The sequence below is a fragment of the Misgurnus anguillicaudatus genome, chromosome 17 (assembly GCF_027580225.2).
Source record: "Misgurnus anguillicaudatus chromosome 17, ASM2758022v2, whole genome shotgun sequence".
Classification (NCBI taxonomy): Eukaryota; Metazoa; Chordata; class Actinopteri; order Cypriniformes; family Cobitidae; genus Misgurnus; species Misgurnus anguillicaudatus.
In genome coordinates, this window is record NC_073353.2 from 22,533,744 (window position 1) to 22,546,277 (window position 12,534).

The following is a 12,534-nucleotide window of genomic DNA, read 5'->3' on the forward strand; positions in this document are numbered from 1 at the left end:
TAGCACTTTTTTCCTACAAATTAATATAACTTTTGAAACATGTTTTATGTAACTCATACACCTATTTAACTTGTGGAAAAGCAGTCATAAGATGGGCACTTTAAGCAAATAAAAAAATGAGAACTATATTGTATGGTGGAAGAGCACTTAGTTTGCAGCACTTCAACCTTGGCACGCAGTAACATCATAACTCCTGACAACTCCCCTCTCGCTCAAACGTCCATCAACTTCTATACATTCGAGGTCAAAGTGCTGCAAACAAAGTGCTCTTCTGCCATACTATATAGTTCTCATTTTTTATTCGCTTAAAAAAATCACCACGTTTTATTTTGTGTCACCATACCCACTCGTGTAACTACTCATGTAAGAGTCCCCAAATAGGGAAAACATGGAAGTGTTTGTTTCCTTATAAATTCATCCCTGTTTGGATCCCAAGGAATGAACGGGGCTAGGCTAAATGTTAACACATTCACAACGAGCTGTACAAAGATTAAGTGCACGCATTGAAAAAAATATATAGGTATGTATTCATTCATAAGTTTATGTAAGAACATAGTAAAATATAGAAAAATGGTGGTGTTTTCTTTTAACATTATTACATTTTTTATGTCTACTTCTTTGGACAAATCCATCCCCAAAGAATTATTAAACAGGTACACATACTGGCACAATTCATAACGCAGCTTTCTCAGCACAGTATGTATACTTGTATTTGTCATTCTGTTTGTTTTGGGTTGTTTTTGCACTCAAATCTTCATTGGCACAACTGTGTTTAATCTCATACGTGGGAGGAAATCCAGAATGAATAAAGAGAGACTTGACACAGAGACTCACATTCAGCTCTAATCACAATGTCTGGTTGAGTGTCATGTTCTGTTCAGACTGTGGATGGCAAAGCCAGTTATCTTAAAATGTCAATTTTTTAAAGCTGTATTTCAAAACCCACTTACCTTGTTGTCTCCTGCCAACACAGAAAGCTGTCTTCTAAAGCAACATACTAAAGTGACTTATTGGTCTTATTAGTCCATGCGTCACACAGAAAATATGTTCTCATATTGTTCCACATACAACATACACATGCAACTCCTTTCGACAATCCCTAAATATACAGTATGCAAATCAGCCAAATGCATACTGTTGTATTTAGATTCGTATATACTAGATCTTCAAGTATCAAAGACAATTCCTCCTGTTTGCAAGCACACGTGGCTGAACTGTTTTTCAAAATGCTGTCTATGTAGAAACAGAACAAATTTACAGTATCTCGACAGTGTGTCCTCCTACTCCTCTCACGGCGCAGTCCTTCTTAATATATAGCAGCACTTCTGGCCAATCTGAATGAGCGTGTTGAGAAAAAGAGAAAGTGAGGGTGTTAAAGTCAGGATTTTTAGAGGAGAGAAATCTATAAGCAGAAAGGAGGACGAGTCTGCCTACAGTACGTGTAAGAATGGAGGGATGAGTTTATCTCGAGAGGTTGGAGGGCTGTATGAGGGAAAGGATGATGATGTCTACTGCTGGAGCTTTAGATGGGCAAAGTAAATCACAACACAGGGGGACAAGAAAGAGCCACAGCTGTCAATCACACACAGGCTCGAGCTAGTTCAAAAGGCATAATACTGTCTGTGTGTGCGTGTGTGTGTTACTGTACACTTGCAGTATCAGTTTGTGGACAAACAGGGATTACTACTGAGCCGTCAAGTGAGTCACATAGCTATTAGTATCTGTATCCACTACCTCTCTTTCTTTCTCTCTCTCTCTCTCTCTGCCTCTTTTTGCTACTTAAAACACTCCTTTTTGAAACTTGCAGACACTTCACTATCCTTTTTTCTCTGCTTTGTTTGTCTGAGCTTTCTTAGCAGCTCTAAGAGCTACTTTTCAGAAGAGTGTGTGAAAAATCTGTGACAAAACACCTCAGTTTGCGTGAAGCTTCACAGGCTACCAAGAAGATTTCTTTAGATCAGCAGAAAGAAGTCGCAGCCAACCTGTATATTTGAAAGGCACTTGATGAGAATGCATTCCAAAAAACTATTTCTTCGCTTAATAAACATGTTACAAACATTCATTGTCCATGACTAAGGTGTAAGACAGAGTGTTGGGTCTCTTAATTATCCCTAGAATATCAAAAGTGTCTAAAGGTGGTAGATGCTTTTCCTACTTGGCCCCTAAGCTCTGGAATGATTTACCAAATAATGTTCGAGTATCGATCAATTTAAATCTAAACTTAAGACATTCTTCTTTAACAAAGCATTCACATAAAATATGTCTAGTAAATGTACTTTTCCAGCAGTAGTTATTTTGTCTAGAACAAAGCACTCACACACCTCATATGGGTAATACACTATTGCCGCAATAGTTAGCCTGTCTGGAACCGAGATGACTTAAACAACTATAATGTATGACACTTGCATTACATGCGAACGGCCCCTACGCTCATAGAACTCTGTTTTTGTCTCCCTGTCTCGTCCTCGACCCCGAGGACATTGAGACAAACAGACCCAGTTCCTGTTGCTGTGAAGGTCATCGCACCACTGATCTACTGGCTGTTTAACCCGCTTACCCGCTTCCTATCCCTACCGTATCTATATATATATACATATATTAATTTCTCCCAAGGGTTTTTGTCCTTCTAGGAGTTTTTTCCCACCGGGTTTTTTCCTAGGGGGTTTTTAGTCCCAGGGAGAGTCAGCCAACTTTGGCTTAACTTAGCACTTTACTGTATATGTAACATTATTAATACGCTTGCTTGTACAGTTAACCTTAGCCGCTATGTTCTACTGCTTATATTATCTATTGATTTTCTGTGTTCTCCTTTACATCTACTCATGTAAAGCTGCTTTGCAACAATTAACACTTGTGAAAAGCGCTATATAAATAAAATTGAATTGAATTGAATTGAATTGAGTGTGTAAATGTGTCATAATGGAAATCTCTTCTGTATGTAGATCATGACTAAATCTATTCAGTCATACACTGGCTGCCGTCGAACCCAAAAAGGCAAAGACTCAAACAGCCTGAAACCCGAAACACGCTTATCTTTCATCGGGCCCTATCGCCAGCCAAACGTTTGTTTGCACAGACGTGACTTCTGTTTTTTAAACGTTTATTTAATGCTGGTAAAGTTTCCAATCTTCATGTTCCTTATCGCTAGTCCTTTGTAACAAACATGAATTTGTTTTCTTTATGACTTCAACCCATTAACATTTAACCAGGCTTGTCGGTGCTCCATTTTAGTTCTCTGTCATGGAAAATTTTCTTTTTTCTTTCCTAATTGGACTATTATCTTAAAAAAAACAGTTCACCCAAAAAAGAAAAATTAGTCATTGCTTTAGTCACCCTATGTTGTTCCGCACCAGTATGGTGTTTGAATCCCCACATAGCCTTTCTATAATAATAGTTCATAGTGACCGTGTCTGTAAATACCATAAAAGCAATCCATTGACTTATATGCACTCCACTTGAAGTCTTCTGTAGCTTCACGATAGCATTTTGTGAAGAACAGCCTGAAATTACTGTCAAAAGAATAAAAGCACTATGGTTGGCTGGTACTGTAGTTTAATATTTTGAAGGTTTATTTGAAGTTTTTCTTTGGCCCACACAACATTATTCCCATGCATCAATGTATTCCTATAAACATCATTCTGCTTGCATTGATTATTACTTCAAAAAAAGTTAAACTTCAGTCATAATTTTCTCATCCTCATGTTGTTCTAAATCTTTATGAATTTCTTTTTTCTGATGAACACCAAAGAAGATATTTAGGAAATGATGGTAAGCACGAAGCTTATTGTAACCATTGACTTCCATAGTAGGAAAACAAATATTATAGAAGTATTACTGTATGATAAATAATGAAGAAGATATTTTGATAAATGATGGTAAGCACACGGTACTCATTGAATTCCATTGTATTTGTTTTTTTTTCTACTATGGAAGTCAAAGGTTACAATCAGATGTGTGCTTAACATCATTTATCAAAATATCTTCTTTTGTGTTCATCAGAAAAAAGAAATGCATACAGGTTTAGAACAACACGAGGATGAGGAAACAATGACAGAATTTATTTTTGGTTGAACTATCCCTTTAAAATGAATGAGTCAATCAAGTAATACACCTACTCTATATGTTGGTACAAAAACAAGCTTTATTAATGTAACATGCATTGCCCCCAAACAGTCTGGCTATTTCCGCATGGGTCAAACAGAGTGTACTGTATGTGCACTATAATGAATGTGTGTGTCTGTACAGTATGTGTGCAGTAGCATACTGTGGTAAAATATAGGCCACCACAGAAGCCTCTTCAGCCTTCGGCAAGACTACTTCAAACATGACATTCTCAATCTAGGCGAGAGCAAGTGAAAATAATCGGAAGGAAGTGTAATGAGGGGCAGAAAAAAGCTTTTTTCTTGTTTGTGAGCTTCGCTCATTCAATCATGTGCAATTTGCTGGTGTAATTGAGGTGGGGCGAATAGGAAAGAGTTAAGCAATTAAGAGTTCACGGGTCGCAGCTGCTTTCTGACACAGCATCATTAGTTTTCTGAAGATCTGTTTTTTTTCCCCTTTTCGCCTCCCTCAGGTCCTCTTAGGCCGGGCGAGAGTTTCAGATTGGAACATCTGGAGTTTCATGTCAAAATGCTGCGTTCTCCCGTCGAGACCCGGGTGAAACCATTAGGCCACTGAAGACAGAGCAGTGTGTTTGATTCAGCCGACACAGGCAGCGGTCTGTAAGCCCTTTAATCAGCACTTATCTGCATGAGCACAGCTAAACACTTTCCTCTCCCCCCTGTCGAAAATCTACATCACTCCATCTCTCTCTCTCCTCTCTCTCACTCAGTCTCTCTGTCATTGTTTTCAGCTGCACTGTTTCGTTCCCTTTTTTCTTTCCCAGTTTGTGAAAACAGCCTGTGCCACTGATATGTGTGCCAACTATGACAAAGGCGCTGCTATGGAATGTGCAGTGTGTCTATATGATAGAATGCTGGGTAAATATAGCTGTCGGTTTCATATGAGCCTGTTTCTGCACCATTGTTTTTGCTGACAGAATGAAAACACAAGCCCTAAACAGATGCAGGAGAATATGGAACACTGTGCATACTTTTTGTCATCTATTTTCTCTTTTTGTCTTTTTATACTGTTTTATTCACCATTATCATATCCTTCTACCTAACTCTTTCTCCTATAATTGTACACTCTAAAAAAAAAAACATTGGGTTAAAAACAACCCAAATTGGATTCTTTTTAGCCCAATGGCTGGTTAAATATAGGACAGAACACACGCTGGGCTGACTTGACCCATTAAGTTGAATTGTTTATTTTAACCCAGCAAATTGGTTATTTTTAACCCAAAGGATGGTTTCGTTTTTATTTAAACATTGGGTTAATTTTTATTTTACTAATTTTCATTTTACTTACTTAATGACTAAATATTGTTATTTTTATTTAATCTTAATTTTATTTATTTATTTGTGATACATTTTATTGATAACATTACATGTGTTATAATTCACATTACATGTTCTGTGATACAATTTACCTTAATCAAAAATATCTAATAACTTATATATAAAACTTATTCACAATAAAAAATATATACACTAGTCAACAAGTGGATCAAAACCTTTCATAAGTTTTCATAAAACCAATCCCTGTTCTTATTTTAGGACAACTTTGATTCACTTTTCGATCCACTTCAAATGTTGACTAGTATACTATATATAAACATTTACTTTGCTGTATTTTTCGGTATATAAGCCACATTTTTTTCCATAACTTGGCTGGTGCTGCGTATTATTGTCAGGTGCGCCTTGTAAGTCAGTATGAATTAATTTGGACATTTATGAGGCAAGAGACACACTGCAAAAAATGACTTTCTTACTTAGTATTTTTGTCTTGTTTTCAGTAGAAATATCTAAAAATTCTTAAATTAAGATGCTTTTTCTTGATGAGCAAAATGACCTAAGTAAATAAGTCTAGTTTTAAGACAAATAATATACAATTTAAGTGAAATTGTCCTTAAAACAAGAAAAATTAACTGCCAATCGGGTGAGAAAAAAAATTGTGAAATGAGATTTCTTTTTTCTTAAACACATAATTCAAGTAAAATTCTGTAATGTGGAATGACAAGTATGCGAACTTTACGCTAGGTTAATTAAGACTATTCAACCTTCCAGGTAAGTTCTGCTATGGTTTGTTGTTTAAATAACTGATGATATTACTTTAACGTACAGACATCTATTCAGCCTGCTGTTCTGTCTGATATTGTTTAGTTGAATAACTTGCCTTTCCAGATTAAATGTCTGTTCTTCAGCTTGGATTTTGTAAAATAATTTTCTAAATAAACGCCACATATAGTCCACTGTGACTTATATATGTTATTTTGTCTTAATAACGCATTTTTGAATGATGCGGCTTATAATCCGATGCAGTTTATAGTCTGGAAAGTACGGTACAAAAAAAGATAACTTTAGTATATCCTCTTGAAAAGTGCTGACTGGAGTCTGTCCTGATGTTGGTCCAAAATGCCCGTGACAGGTAAGGACACAGTTGAGGTGCAGGATAAGCAACTTAACTTTTTACCTGGAGACAAGAAGATGGTGAAAGCTGCTTTAGCAGTTTATATGCAATGATTGTGCAATGATCCGCCTGTCGATTCTTACAGCGCTGCTTGAAGTCAAACACGTGTAAAATTGCACTTGTCTCTGCTCCTCGACATAATGGAGCAGCTGTATTTGCAAATACTAACACACGAAATGAGGTTGCACGAACATAAGCATTCAGAGTAGCAGTCACATGTAAATATAGGTTGCACTTTTGACGTAGGTGCGAGCTCTGGCGCATACTGTGACGTTGGCCGCCTAAACATCAGTTTGTCTCAGTTTACATGCAAGCGTGCAAACGAAGGTTTTCAAAATAGTGTTAAAAAAGTTTTTGTAAAGAATTGGTTTGAGAGGCGAAATCTACGTTTACGTGTAAACGAAGGGCGCAAACGAAGGTAAATGTATCCGTTTTTCAAAATAACCATGTACAAAATTACCCAAAAGGCTCAACCCAGCATTTGAGTATAGAAAAAATAACACAGGATTTTTGAGTGTATAGTTTTGAAAGGCCTTGCGACAGTGAATTATCGCAATATTATTGTTTTCTCATAAATTAAGGGTTGCACATTTGTGGACATACAGTATGTGACCATGCCTGTGAAAACCCAGCTAAAGTTTTTTGTGTGATTTTTTGTTTGTTTGTAACTTTCTGTGAAAATATAACCTTCATTTTGACTGAGTATGGCCATGTCAAAGATGGAAATTAGAGTGAAATTAATGAGTGAAATCAAATTTTGATGGTTGTTTTGTCATAATTTGATTATAAGACTTCAGCCTAGATTTCACAGCCAGGGTCATATTAAATTAATAATGCACCCAAACATCACACTTTGTTATTCCAAACACACTTTCTTTTATTGATTAAATACAAAAGGTATTACTTACTTATACTTACTTATTACTTTATTTGTCCCTGTTAAGGGAAATTTGTCTTGGGCAGTATTCCTCAGACAAAGTCATCATAAGGTTTCAGGCAAAAGTGTATTATTATTTGTGACTTTAGTACTTATGTGGTGCTTTTTGTCATGTTTTTTTTACCTTGAGGTTCACCGCCATTATATAGTAAACCGTGTAAATGTTGTATGTTCTACCAAAATAAGAAAATAGAGATATGCGGTTAAATACATAATGACATAATTAGAAATTTTGTGTACACTACTCCTTTTACATCCTTTTACAGAATTTTAGAGGTGTGGTCATTAATGTTGTATGGGGAATAGGAAAGGGAATGTTGTATGGTTGTTGTCTAGATCTTTGTCGCCACAGCAGCTTAACTCATATGTGACATTCTGTGACTTCATCACACATGGTATTTCCTGTTGACATTAGATCAAGCAAAGGGCTGGGAACAGAGGAAGCTGACTAATTGATGGATCGATTGCTTATCAACGCAGCAAATCACTTAAATTAGTTGCAAGCTTTCCCTCTTAACAAGCAAACTGGCACATAGTTAAAGGTACAATTGTCCTGTAAACCTTGCCTATTTACTCAACCTCATATCATTCCTAATCATGAACTCTTATTTTGTCAGTGGAACACAAAATACATTTTTCATTGTTTTTCATGAACAACGACTCTCCAAAACTCTGAAAAGGACAATGCAAACCCCAGTAAAGCACTATAAAGTAGCCCATATAGCTTCTGGACGGTATTCTTCTGAAGATTTTGAAAAACATATGAAAGATTTATGTGAGGAACACACCGGCCTATCCCTTTCAAATAAAACTACCATTAAAATGTAACTCTGACAGTTTATTTTACTTAGGAGAGGACAATCTGTAACAATGCTTGAGTTTCAAAATAGTTTTATTTTTAGATGTTTTTTATTTTAAAATACACAGTCTCTCTCTCTCTCTCTCTCTCTCTCTCTCTCTCTCAGACCCACACATACTCAGACCTCTTCATTAAGCTCATAGTTTGGACTTTGTTCAAATGCTGTCTCCCCTTTCAAGTAATTTGCCCTTTTGCAAAGGCACTAGGTAAGAAAGCAACACAGATAAGCGGAATAATGGAGAGATTGAAATAAAGAGAGGGAGAGAGCAGCGTTAGGGGTGTAATTGAGAGAAAAATACTGATAAGACCTCAACCCAGCCGTCGCACCCTAAACCAGTGTCCTATTTCACCTCTCCTCTTTTCTTCTTCCTCTTTTTCTCCCTCTCCGCTCCGCTGACTACATGCTCTGGAGTTAACTGATAAGTTGACGACTCCATTCACTGACTCCATCTAGGCGATGTTGGTCTTTTTCCCTCCTTTTCATCTTTTCTTTGTGTGCGTGTATGTGCGCGCGTTTGCTCGCAACACAAGGAAGCCTTTGTGGAGGCGTACTGTACATGTACACAGAAACCTTTATGCCAAAGGAGGTATAGAGTTTGCTGTGTGCCTGAGAGAAACCCGAAAGAATAATGTCCCACTTAATAGTAAAACACTCCTTCAGCGGGTCATTCCTGTAATCCAAACATTTGTAAGGGACCAGGTCCTTCAGGGTTCAGTTCCACCAGCTGGTGGTTAAAGGGTGGATTGTGAGAGGCCGGCTCTCTGTGAGGAAAAGATCTGAGGAGAGACGCTGGTATCAATGCTCGCTGGGGTTTGTAGTTTGTTTTATTTACTCTGTCTCCTGCCCTCAACAGTGTCTCTTTCTCTCTACCTCTGTGTGTCTCTGCCCTTCAGACCGGACAGGTTAGGTGTGTATGTGCTACAGGAGAAAAGAGAGGAAAAGATGGCTTTAGCCAGATGAGGTTAATACTCTTTTGCTTTCTTCTGTCACTGTTAACAATACAGTCCAGAGGGGTGGGGGGATACAAAGGCAAACTAAAGAACAGAGGAATGCAAAAATACAAGCAGATTCTGTTCTGGAAAAAAATAATAGTCTGACTTTTATTTCTGATTGGACATTTTGTTGCAGGAGAAATGCACCTTTATTAATACACCAAGTTTCTATGTTGCTTGGCAACCACAAACAGCTATATTAATGAGCTATATTATGTAGCGAAGATTTTTTATTCCTATCAGTATACATTATGTGCGTATAAGTAATATTCAATCTTTTCAAATAATAATTGCATTGTTTATGTTTATGTAACTTATTGGACATTGGTGTCTATTATCACATTGTTGCTGGTGATTTAAAGGGGACATATAATGAAAATCGGACTTTGTCCATGTTTAAAGGGACACTTATCGCCATTTGCATAAAGCCTTGTATAGTTAGAACCCCAGTCATGTTTTTGAATGGTCATGCATCATTTCCTCAGTTGCCGCTGAGACAGGAGAAATACAGATTTCAGTGTTGCACTTCCTATTTTCAATGATGCAAAAATCATCATTTTGCATCATTGAAAGAAGGAAGTCCAATATCTTTGTAGAGGGAGTGAGACTTTTCTCGGTCGAATAGGCACCAAATTCTAAATGTATATTACATTTCGACTACAAATATGACACACTTTCAAAAAAGATTAATGTTTCTACGGGTGAAATGCCCCTTTAAGTGCTATAATTCGGTCCCCAGTGCTTCTATCAACCTAGAAAATGTGAAAAAGAGCAACCAATTACTTTGTTTGCAAGCATTCTCTGAAAGCATGTGGAAAAAATGTGGCTCCCCTTGTGATGTCAAAAGGGGATTTTATTATAATAATACAGCCCTTTAACTATTTCCTCGCATTGACTAGTTAACTCGTCAATTAAGAGTAAACACTGCCAATGACAAGTTTTTCCGTCATAAATCCATATTTCGGCAATTATCCACCAATGTGGCGCCCTTACTCAACTTAAAAAACACGGAAGCAACCCTTTAGGTCAAACAGTAAGAACTTCGTGATCACTTTTGATAATCTGATCTCTATCAAAAGTCCTTCACAAAGATGCAGTTATCTCAGCTTTTTGCTCAAGGTTTGGTATTTTTTTAAGAAACCTACCCATATTGAGGTACAAAAAGAGAACAAATGAAGGTAGGATGAAAGTTTTTTGTGAAAAAGCAGATTCAAATTTGATATACATTGAATGTTTATATATTTAAAGAAGAAATTTTCTGGAAAGCATTAAACTTTTGTGAAAATCATAAAAATATGCCGGCACTGGCTGGTGACTTTTTTAAAGCGTTAGAAAGAGTTCACCTCCACTATCCAACCACGGCACTGCCATTTAGTACAGAGAGAAAGAAACTAATTGACAGCACGATTGAGTTTCAATTTAAACAAACCACTATTATCGATCAGTGTTTCCATTTCATCAACTCATTTGCATTTAAAAGGACACACCCAAAATGGCACATTTTTGCTGGCACTTACAAAGTGCCAATTATAAAATGCTATAATAAATTATCCATATGGTATTTTGAGCTAAAACTTCACATACGTACTCTGGGGACACCAAAGATTTATTTTACATCTTAGAAAGTCTTGTGAAATATCCCCTTTAAAAAAAACAGTAAAGCTTCACTTTGCATTGAGCCTGTTGCATTCACCTTTTGTGTTGTATGGAAGACTTTAAGTCATCCAAGTGTGTAGTTATAGTATGGTGAGTTAGTAAATGATGACAGTGTTTCCATTTAAATGTGCACCATGAGGGTTTAAGCCCCTCTTTTTAAATCTCAACCCACGATGCATCTATTTGCTAAGTGCGCCATCAGAGGTGCCAAACAACATTAAAATACACAGTACTGAAGATGCTAATGGATCATAGCTCTTCTTGATAAAAATTCACTGCAAAATTCACACACATGCATGCACAGATGCACTCGTCTGCCTGAACTCAAGACGGCTGCTTTGGCTCTACAGGAATAGACCATGAGACATTCTAGAGTAGCAATTTTAACACCTTCAGATGCTTTTAAGAAGATGACACCTGCTGAAGAATGTTTCAGCTCTGTACGCTCTTAAGAACAGATTGAGAAAAGAAAAAAAGAAAGGCGGCTGCCCAACAATATTATTCTCTTCTTTTAGGAATGTGTATTTGCTCTTTCATATTCCTCCATCTTTCATTAGAATGAAAAATGCGTCTGTATTATTTTTTTTGTGTGTGTGTGTGGTGGTTTCTCTCCTAGTTCTAAAAACTTTTAAGCTTTTTTAGCCATTCTGTTTTACCTCCTATATTTTGCTTTATATTTCTTAGACATACATATATATATTTTGTTTGTCAGAATTCCCACAGAAATTTAAGATGTATAACCGGAAAGCCAGTGTGATAGCGTCAATCCATCTGTTTAGGTTTTTCTTTTTTTTAAAAAAAAACATACCCGACATTCAAATGCAGATGTCTGTAAGAAGTAATAAAAATAAATCTTTATCTAATCATCTATCTAGTTCTATAATCAGGTTACTATTGCATAATGCAATGCAATGCAATTGTTATAATGATCTGCTCTTTAATCAAGTCACAAAAATCTGCTTAAAACAAATCATGTTTTCATGTCTTAATTCAATTCCATATGTGAACATATACAATACAGGGTGGTATATTGCTGTGACATAGTTAATATAATATCAATAAGGTTACACCATATCTAATTTATGAAGAAATCCGGGTCTGCCGTCTCAATGTATCTATCAGAATCGATTAGCATTTAAGCGTTTAATTCGGTTCTAATAATGGACTCACCGACTCACCTGGGACAAGATCTGTTTTCAAAGTAAATCATTAACTGGGACATGACGACTGTGTGATTAACATACAACTGTAAACTCTGTGCATGTCTGAAAGCCTCTAAATGCTATTGTGTTGGTTTTAATTCTTCTTTATGCAGGCAGTGAACTATAGCCAAGGTCCTTAAGGATACAAGAGTGCTTTCCAAAGGCACTTAAATGTATTGTTTACCAAGGCAAATGCTTAATTACCAGGTTGAATTAATTAATTACACTTCTTCTAAAGACAACAATACCCCATCCCCTGAGTGATAGTCGACCTGGTGTGTGTGTGTCTGTGTGTGTGTGTGTGTGTGTGTGACGAA